Below are 9,489 nucleotides of genomic sequence, written 5' to 3' on the forward strand. Positions count from 1 at the left end.
AAGCAACATGTTAAGGTGCTCTGAATCCCTTTCATTTCTCTATAGCATTTCTGCAAGACATCGTATTTTCAAAAGATTTAAGCTTACTGGAGTATTTCTACAAAAAAGATCAGGACCACAAGCAAAACCACATTCATCATTACTTACAGTGTGTCATTCTCGTGAAGTAAATTTTAAATAGACTCTGGATTTCAGAAGACACTTGAAAAGTACAAGCACAGGAAGAAGCGGTAACCTAGTAACCTCCCACCTCATCCTGGGCAGGTGTTTCAGGTGCCCAGAGAGAGATGGGCCCTCCTGTCTGTTGCAAACAAAGCATATTCAGCAAAAACACACAATGTATAGTACAATTGTAGCAAACTGCTTGCTAAGGTCACACATAAATGTGCAGTGTCCTTTTGTAACAATCTGTGTTTTCAACATCTCTTCTGCTCATTCTCCTGTCACTTTCTCCTGACAAACTAAGGAATGTAACTTAGGTATAGTTAAAACAAAACAAAGCAAAGCAAAACAAACCAAAAATAGTTTATCCCATTTATCCTGCTAAACCACCTTTTGATGTTAGATCAATTTGCTATTTTCCGTGAGGCACTATATTACAATGATATGCAGACAAATGTGGTTAATAATAAAAAGCTGTATTTAGCTGTAGTGAACTGAAAATCCTTGAGATTACACTTTAGTTTTTTCATAAGATAAAACTTTTACATTTTACACAATAAATGAAGATAGAAGGGCGTGACACACAGCTGATGTAAATAAAAACCTACTTTCAATACCATCACAATAAATGAAAAGCAGTCCATTCTCATGTGTGGATGAGAGCTAAGCTCAGAATGGTAGTGTTTTCTAAATGAAAGAAAAGGAAAAACTCAATAAAACAAGTTTTGTATTATTTCTTTACATTCAGCACAACTATACATTCAAAATTATATTTTCCATTGAAAATCCATTCCTGCCAATAAAATAACAAATAATTGAAATTGACTGAACAGAGACAGAAGCAGAAAGAACATTTGTGCTAATCATCCTACATCTCTCTTTAGGGTTTTATTAATCATTAAATGTATCACACATAAAAGTACATAAAAGTTAATGTGGCAGTATTGAATTATAAAGTGAAGTGCTACAGAGTCAGCTGCACTCAGTTCATAAAATAGAACAATGCCCCCACACACACACACATACACACACACACACACATACACACACACACACACATACACACACACACACAAGCATTCATACATACCATGTAATTACCAGTGCACAGGGAGGGATGCATACATAAATAAAATAGTTATCATTCCCTTTTCTAAATTTTATTATGCCCACCCGTTAATTAAATGTATATTTCTTACTATGACGCTTAAAATCTGAAATTATAGTTCCTCATTTTGGAACTTCGTTAAAGGTATTCTTTTATGGACATTTTAAAGTTTATATTTGTTACTATTTGCTTCCGATTTAAGCAAATAGTATTGGTTAGCAGCACATCTGTATATTTTATTACATGGTATTCCATTCAGAAAATATAAAATTACACATTCTTTTGGCTAATAGAGACTTGATAAGGTTTTCTTCTATGAATATTTAGTATATATCAGTGTTCTTTACCTTACACACACAAATTCTATATATTCAAATTGTCTCAGTGTTTATATCTCCCACATATTGTGTTTGATCACTGTATCTGTGCTATGAATTTGTGTATATAGAAACACCGTTTTCCTGTATTCACATTATTTACCCATATCTCCTCCCTAGCATAAATATACTTTTGTGCCACAATTACCCAGTTTGCAGTCAATAGAATTTTTTAACCAGATTTCTCCTGGAAACCTATTAGTTCGTATTTGGGTTGTGAACATAATATTGATTCTATTGGCCATCTAACTACATTTATCTCAGTGAAGAATATGAAATATATGGATAATGACTAACTACTGAACACTAACATTTTGGGGACCTACATACAGTCTCTTAGCTTTTAAAATAAGCATCTTCTGTTCCAAAATGGGGTTGGGGACACAGGAGAAAAGTCCAGATGTTGAGGAGAATGAATGGAAATATGCAGCTGCAGAGGTGGGGTGGGGTGGGGCTCACAAGACTCAATGGGGAGGATGTTAGTAGAAATGCCCAACACTGGGGAAATAGTACCTGAAGAGACAGGACTTCCAGTGGAAAGACGGGGTCACTCTCTAACCATCAACAATTTTGATCCAGGATTGTTTCTGTCTAAAAGCCATGCAGGGTCTAAAAGGCCATCTTTTCTTTTTGTCTTTGTTCTATTGTAGAGACTGGCCCAACTTGGGAGCCATCCACGGGCAAGAACCAAACCCTGACAGTATTACTGATTCCATGTTGTGTTTCAGACAGGCATCTAGTCTAGCTGTCCTCTGAGAGGCTCTACTGAGCCCCAGCACCCCTATGGAAGAGTTGGGGGAAGAGCTGAAGGAGCTGAAAGAGATTGCAGCCCATAGGAAAGAACAACAGTTTCAAGTTGTCTGGATATACCTCAGAGCAACCAGAGACTAAATCACCAACCAAAGAGCTTACATGGATTGGTCTGTGGCCCTGGCAAATACGTAGCAGAGGGCTGCCTTGTCTGGACTCAGTGGGAAAGGATGTGCCTAATCCTGTAGTGATTTGATGACCCAAGGAAGGGGGATGAAGGAGGTATATAGGTGAGGAACATGAGTGGATGGGTAAATGGGGAAGCATCCTCTCAGAAGCAAAGGGGCAGGGAGGATGGGGTGAAGAACTCTGGGAGGGAAGACTGTGAAAAGAGACAACATATGGAAGGTAAATAAATAAAATAATTAAATAAAAAGAAATCAAATGAACAGAAGCTGCTGACCCCAGTGGTTGAATTAGAGGAAAGCTGGAAGAAGCTGAGGAAGAAGGTACAGCAGTCTCAATTAATCTGGACCCCTGAGATCTCTCAAACACCAGACCACCAAACAGGCAGCATACATCAGCTGATATGAGGCCTTCAACACATAAACAGTAGAGGACTGCAGGGTCTGGGTTTAGTCAGAGAAGAGGCACCTAACCCTACAGAGACTCGAGGCCCCAGGGAGTTTAGAGGTCTGGTGAGGTAGGGGATGGGGGGTGCAGAAATCCTTTTGGAGATGGGGCAGGGAGGAGGTATGGGATGTGAAACAGTCAGACAGTGGACCAAGAGAGGAATATAATCTGGAGTTTAAAATAAATAAATAAATAATAAAAATTAAAAAAATAAATTCCATGAAAACATACTCTTTTGTACCATATTTCACTACATTTAACACTTTTACAGTCATAATAAATGTAATGCACTAGGTAGGAATTCAGGGAAATAAATTCATAGAACTAGATTTTGATAATCGGTCTTTATTTGTTGACATAACGTTTCGAGGTAAAGCAGTGCATCTGAATACTTCTGCTGCGGATCAGTTATCTTTTGTGGACAATGTACAAAATCAGCTAAAACATTGAGAGCTGCAAATGGCCAACACACAGAAATCAAATAGAGCTTCTGTCCTTCCGTTCTCTATATGTAGAGAGTGGCCTGTCTTCTTAACAGACACATTAGGCAACATTAAATAAGGAGACCTGATAGTTTTCAGTTTTTAATACCTTCATATTTTCCAAACACTAAAAATATATTAGTGGAATATAACCTAATGTGATTCCCTGATTTTCTGATAAGAGGATATGTGCACCATTCTCTTACTTACACAAAGAAATAAAATTCTCTGCACTCTAACCTAACCGACTATGAAAGTGCTTCTTTAATGGCCCACAACATTAACTTAGAGTGAACAGCAGCTGAGAGTAGAAGACAGTCTTGGTCAACAAGATATATTTTGGGGACTTCCTGTCATCCTTTAGTGTCTTGCATGGATAATACATGTGAGTAAAGTCTTAGACATTTTAAAAATAAAGTTAAAATCATTCTAGTAACACTTTCTTACCGAAAAATAACAACTGAGTCATATTTTCTTGTTGAGTACTATCTTCATTTGTTTTGAAATTCACAAGGAAAGGGTTAATTTTTTTTTCTTTAAAAATTTGAAACTTGAAAAAGGATATGACAGTAATAACCTGAGATGGTAAATTGGAAGTATGGTAAATAGTAAAAATCACTATGACCATCATCAATAAAATACTTCCAGTTAGAGCAAAACACTGAGAAATAAGATATAATTTAATAACAACTGGTTGGCTGAGAAGAAATGCTATTCACACTCTGTTGGAGATGGTTTCTGTAACAGGCTTCCCTTTCAAAAAGATTTTGAATTTATTAGCTTGAAAAATTACCAAAAATAAGCATAATAAAATATCATTTTGTAAGATACTGAAAAAAAAAGATCACTCTTAAGATTCATTTAGACTTAATTTCTAATGTAAACCTTGATTTCTCCATCTGTAAAGCCAGGGTGACATCTGCCAAAGAGGTGGCCTTTGCTACCAAGCTAATACACATTAATTATGTACTAAGCATCCTTGTGGACTATGTGTAACAACTGAGGACCAGTCAGGGGGGGAAAAAGGCCTTGGATGTATTCACACAATATTACTGTCTCTGGTGTATAGAATATAGCTAATTAGGTGTGTATAGTCTCTGGGTTGGCTTAAGTCATGTAATCTCTTACTTAGAAATTGTCTTTGCTTATGGAATGGATTCCTGAGTGGGGCAATCTCTGTATGGTCCTTCCTTCTGTCTCAGCTTGAATTTTTTCTGTAACTCCTTACATGGGTATTTTGCTCCCCATTCTAAGAAAGAACGAAGTATCCACACTTTGGTCTTCCTTCTTCTTGAGTTTCATGTGTTTTGCAAATTGTATCTTGGGTATTCTCCAAACCCAGACACTACTGCATATGCCAGCAAGATTTTGCTGACAGGACCCTGGTATAGCTGTCTCTTGTGAGGATATGCCAATGCCTGGCAAATACAGAAGTGGATGCTCACAGTCATCTATTCGTTGGAACACAGGGCCCCCAATGAAGGAGATAGAGAAAGTGCCCAAGGACCTAAAGGGGACTGCAACCCTATAGGAGAAACAACAATACGAACTTACCAGTATCCTCCGGAGCTTGTGTCTCTAGTTGAATATGTAACAGAGTTTGACCTAGTAGGCTATCAATAGGAGGAGAGGCCCTGGGTCTTGCAAAGATTATATGCCCCAGTAGAGGGGAATGCCTGGGCCAGGAAGCAGGAGTGGATGGGTTGAGGAGCAGGGCTAGGGGAAGGTATGGGGGACTTTCAAAAAAAAAAAAAAAAGGGAAATTGTCTTTACAGTGGAGTAGAAGATAATACCTTCATGTACATATTTACTTACCACAAAATGCAAAATGCAAAGCTACAATGTGAGATTATTTTTTTCTCAACCTTTTTCTCTAGCTGGAACTATTTGGTAGATTAAATTCCAAATTCAAAAGTTAACTCTCATTCCTCCTAATCTCATAAACAAAGCAAAAATGTCTTTTATTGGGTTAAAATTATGGTGCAGCAGCATTAAAGAGAATGAGAAGATTGATGCAATGACCCTGCCTGACAATTCTGCTCCTATTAGCAGAAGGCCCAGGAGATGGCAGGATAATGCCCTGAGCAACACACTCTATGGCAGGCATGGTCATGGCCTACTTCTGTTATGTTCTTTTTTAAGTTGGCTGACATTGTTAGTAGTTTCTAGTCCATCTCTGAGACATCTCTAAGTCACTGATAGGTATAGCACTTAATAGTAAGAGAAGAAAGTAATAGTACTAAGCAAATTTAAATTAAGAGAGTGAAATAAATTACAGTCTGAAAACAATTACATCAAGATGAAACATTTTGTAATATATAATTATAAGTCTGGGTGGTATAGTGTTTCAATGTTTTTAAGGCTCAGACATTTCTTTCTAAATGTCACCTTTAATTGTCCACAATGTCAAGATTTACTCTTTCCATCAGGATATGCAGTGAGGAAAAGCCAATCATTTTGTATCCATTTTGTATTCATATCTGTATATTGCATGTTTTTCTAGTTCATGTAAAATTCCATGTACTACACATTAGCTTTCTGGGGCTAAATGATCAGCTCTGAAAACACACAATGAAAGACATTATACAGTCTCAACAGGTTATTTTTAGAAATGTTTATGTATACACAAATACATATATGTATTCAATACCAGTAATAATAGAGGTCATACATTTGAAGGAGAGTTTGGAGGGGCTTGTGTCAGGTTTGCAGGGACAAGTGTCATTAAATAACAAACTCAAAAATAAAGGACAACAAATAAGAAAAAAACCCACCCACCATAAAAATCAGCAAAAATATTTATGTTGTTTTAAACTTATAATATTTGTGCTAAATGCTAAAAGTAACTAACCAGAAATTCTATAGTAGTTAAAACCATAACATTCTACCTACAAAGTAACTGATCTTCACTTAACAAGAATTATTAATGTTTCTGCATGGATAGAATGCTCACTTTGATTATCCCAGGATAAAAATAGCATAATAATACTCGCTATAATGCAGACTATATAGGATATAGGCACACAGGAACCTAACTTATCTTTATAACTAACTTTAATAAGCATTTCAAACTAATTTTTGACATGTGTTCTACAATTCCTACTGTATTGAAGATGATTGAAATTGTATTTGGCCTTTATTGATGCTAGGACCCACCTGATATCTCATCAACATGTGTTCTACAATTCCTATTGTATTGAAGATGATCGAAATTATATTTGGCCATTCTTGATGCTAGGACCCACCTGATATCTCATCTATATGTCTGTCAGTTTTGTTAAGCTACCTCAACTATGATCCATTTCTGGGAAGACATGTCTAACGTATGTCTGAAAGATTTTCAAATTCTCTCTGCAGAATGCCTGCATTGTTTGAAATCAATAATCAGTTTGACTTGATAGAAAAATATCTGGCATGTACAGACACTGATTCCTCAAACTGCATTTTACACTCTGAGGAAATGTATTTGTATTTAGCTCTTTAATGCTTCCATGTAGCATGCTGTGGAAAGTTTTATGAACTTTATTAATTATTTTACCAATTCTCTCATATATGGATCAAACATCATTAGAAAACGTAAATTTGTCATGAGGTTTCCTGCCTTTCTAACCCAAACCTTCCTGGTTTTCAAAACGGGCAGCACTTTTTCTGCTGCATCCGCAATAGAAATTCCAGGTGCATATGAAGATAAAGGTGACTAATTAGGTTGCTGCTTATTCTCAAGGAAGTAATTAGGCATCATTAGGGTATTATTTTTTAAATTAGGGTTCGCTTTCATGTGGAATTTATATAGTACTCTGTCTTTGTAGAAACAGTCTTGAAACACATTCATTTGTTGAAAAAAGAAAAATTAAATGTCATTATTAAGATCTACTTCTCTGAAAACATGGCCAACAGCAATTTAGCCCTAAATTTGTCAGCTTCACACAAAAGGCAATTTGAACATTAGCAATCAATCTCTCAAGGTGATTTCTATCTGCACTTAGAGGAGTGTATAGAAAAAATAAGAAATCATGATCCTCGTGATCAGTGTCAATGAAAATTCCAACCATGTTCAAGGTTCTGGAAAGGAGAAGGGTCTAAGATTTCAATGCTGAGCCTCCGGAGTTCTGCTGAGGTTTTGTTTGTTTGTTTCATTTTTTCAGACATCTGAAGTGTTGCATGAGGAATACTCCTCATTTGCCGGAGTTCTTATTAAAAAATATGTAAACATCCTAAAGGGAGGTCAAATATGGGGGAATTTATAAAATGTGATTTGAAGATCTTCACATAAATCTGTTCTTTTCTGCCCCCAGATAATCACGAAAGCATTAGGCACCTTTATGTGGATTCTTTTGGTTTCTGAGCATATCAACACATTTATACAAATGCAAGACAATCGGTCTTTTCTGTTTATCCACCCTTGTCATGGTCTACTATTAGTTCTACTATCACTGGTAGAATGTGATTTTGGAAAATCTCTTATCTCTTCCTCTTTTCTGTAAAGGGGATTTTCCCTTATGTTTCAGATTTGTTGTAAGTTTTATATTAGTTCGTACCCATATAATGCTTAGAACATTACTTATTATGGAATGGTATGAAATAGTTTTGCTTTCATTTTTTAAATATTTATTTTATTTTATGCATATGAGTACAATGTAGCTGTACAGATGGTTGTGAGCCACAATGTGGTTGCTGGGATTTGAAGTCAGGACCTTCGGAAGAGCAGTCAGTGCTCTTAGCCGCTGAGCCATCTCTACAGCCCCTTGCTTTCATTTTTTATTGATTATTTTGTTTATTTACATTTAAAATGTTGCCCCCCTTCCCAGTTTCCCCTCCCAAAACCCCTGTTCCTTCCCTTTCCCTTGCCTCTATTAGGGTGTTCCCCGGCCTGCACTCCCACTCCTGTCTCAGCACCCTAGCATTCCCCTACCCTGGGTAATCAAGTGTCCACAGGACAAGTGGTTCCCTAGCATTGATGGCTGATAAAGTAAAACCTCTGCTACATATCCAGCTGGAGCCATGGGTCCCCCCATGTGTACTCTTTGGTTGGTGGTTGAGTCCCTGGGAGTTTGGGGCACAGGTCTGGTTGGTTGATATTGTGATTCTTCCTATGGGGTTGCAAACCCTTTCAGCTCCTACAGTCCTACCCCTAACTTCTCTATTGAGGTCCCCACACTCAGTATGATGTTTGGCTGTGTACATCTGCATCTTTATTGGTTAGGCTCTAGCAGAACCTCTCAGGGGAGAGCTATACCAGGCTCGAGTCAGTAATCTCTTTCTCAGCATCAGTAATAGTGTCTGGGATTGGTGTCTGGAGATGGGATGGATCACTAGGTGGGGAGGCCTCTGGAAGGTCTTTCCTTCAGTCTCTGTTCAACTCTTTGTCTCTGCATTTCTGATTGACAGGAGAAATTCTGGATTAATATTTTTGAGGTGGTTGGATGGCCCCCATCCATCAACCGGGGAAAATAGAGGAAAGTAACTGATTTGTTTTAATTAATTTTGTATCCAGCCACTGTGCTGAAGTTGTTTATCAGCTGTAGGACTTCTGCTGTAGATTCTTTGGGTCATTTTTGTATACTATCATATCATGTGCAAATAGTAATATCATGACTTCCTCTTTTCCATTTTGTATCACTTTGATCAACTTTTGTTGTCTAATTGCTCTGTCTAGAATTTCAAGTACTATATTGAATAGTTAGGTGGAGAGTGGGCAGCCTTGTCTTGTCACTGATTTTAGTGGGATTGCTTCAAGTTTTTTTTCCATTTAGTTTCATGTTGACTATTGGCTTGTTGAAAATTGTCTTTATTATATTTGAATTCCTGATCTCTCCAGTACTTTTTTTTTGATTTTTAATATTTTTATTACATATTTTCCTCAATTACATTTCCAATGTTATCCCAAAAGTCCCCCATAGCGCCCCCCACTTCCCTACCCACCCATTCCCATTCTTTTGGCCCTGGCATTCCCCTATATTGGGGCATATAAAGTTTG

The sequence above is a fragment of the Mus caroli genome, chromosome 14 (genome assembly GCF_900094665.2).
Source record: "Mus caroli chromosome 14, CAROLI_EIJ_v1.1, whole genome shotgun sequence".
In the NCBI taxonomy this organism is placed as follows: Eukaryota; Metazoa; Chordata; class Mammalia; order Rodentia; family Muridae; genus Mus; species Mus caroli.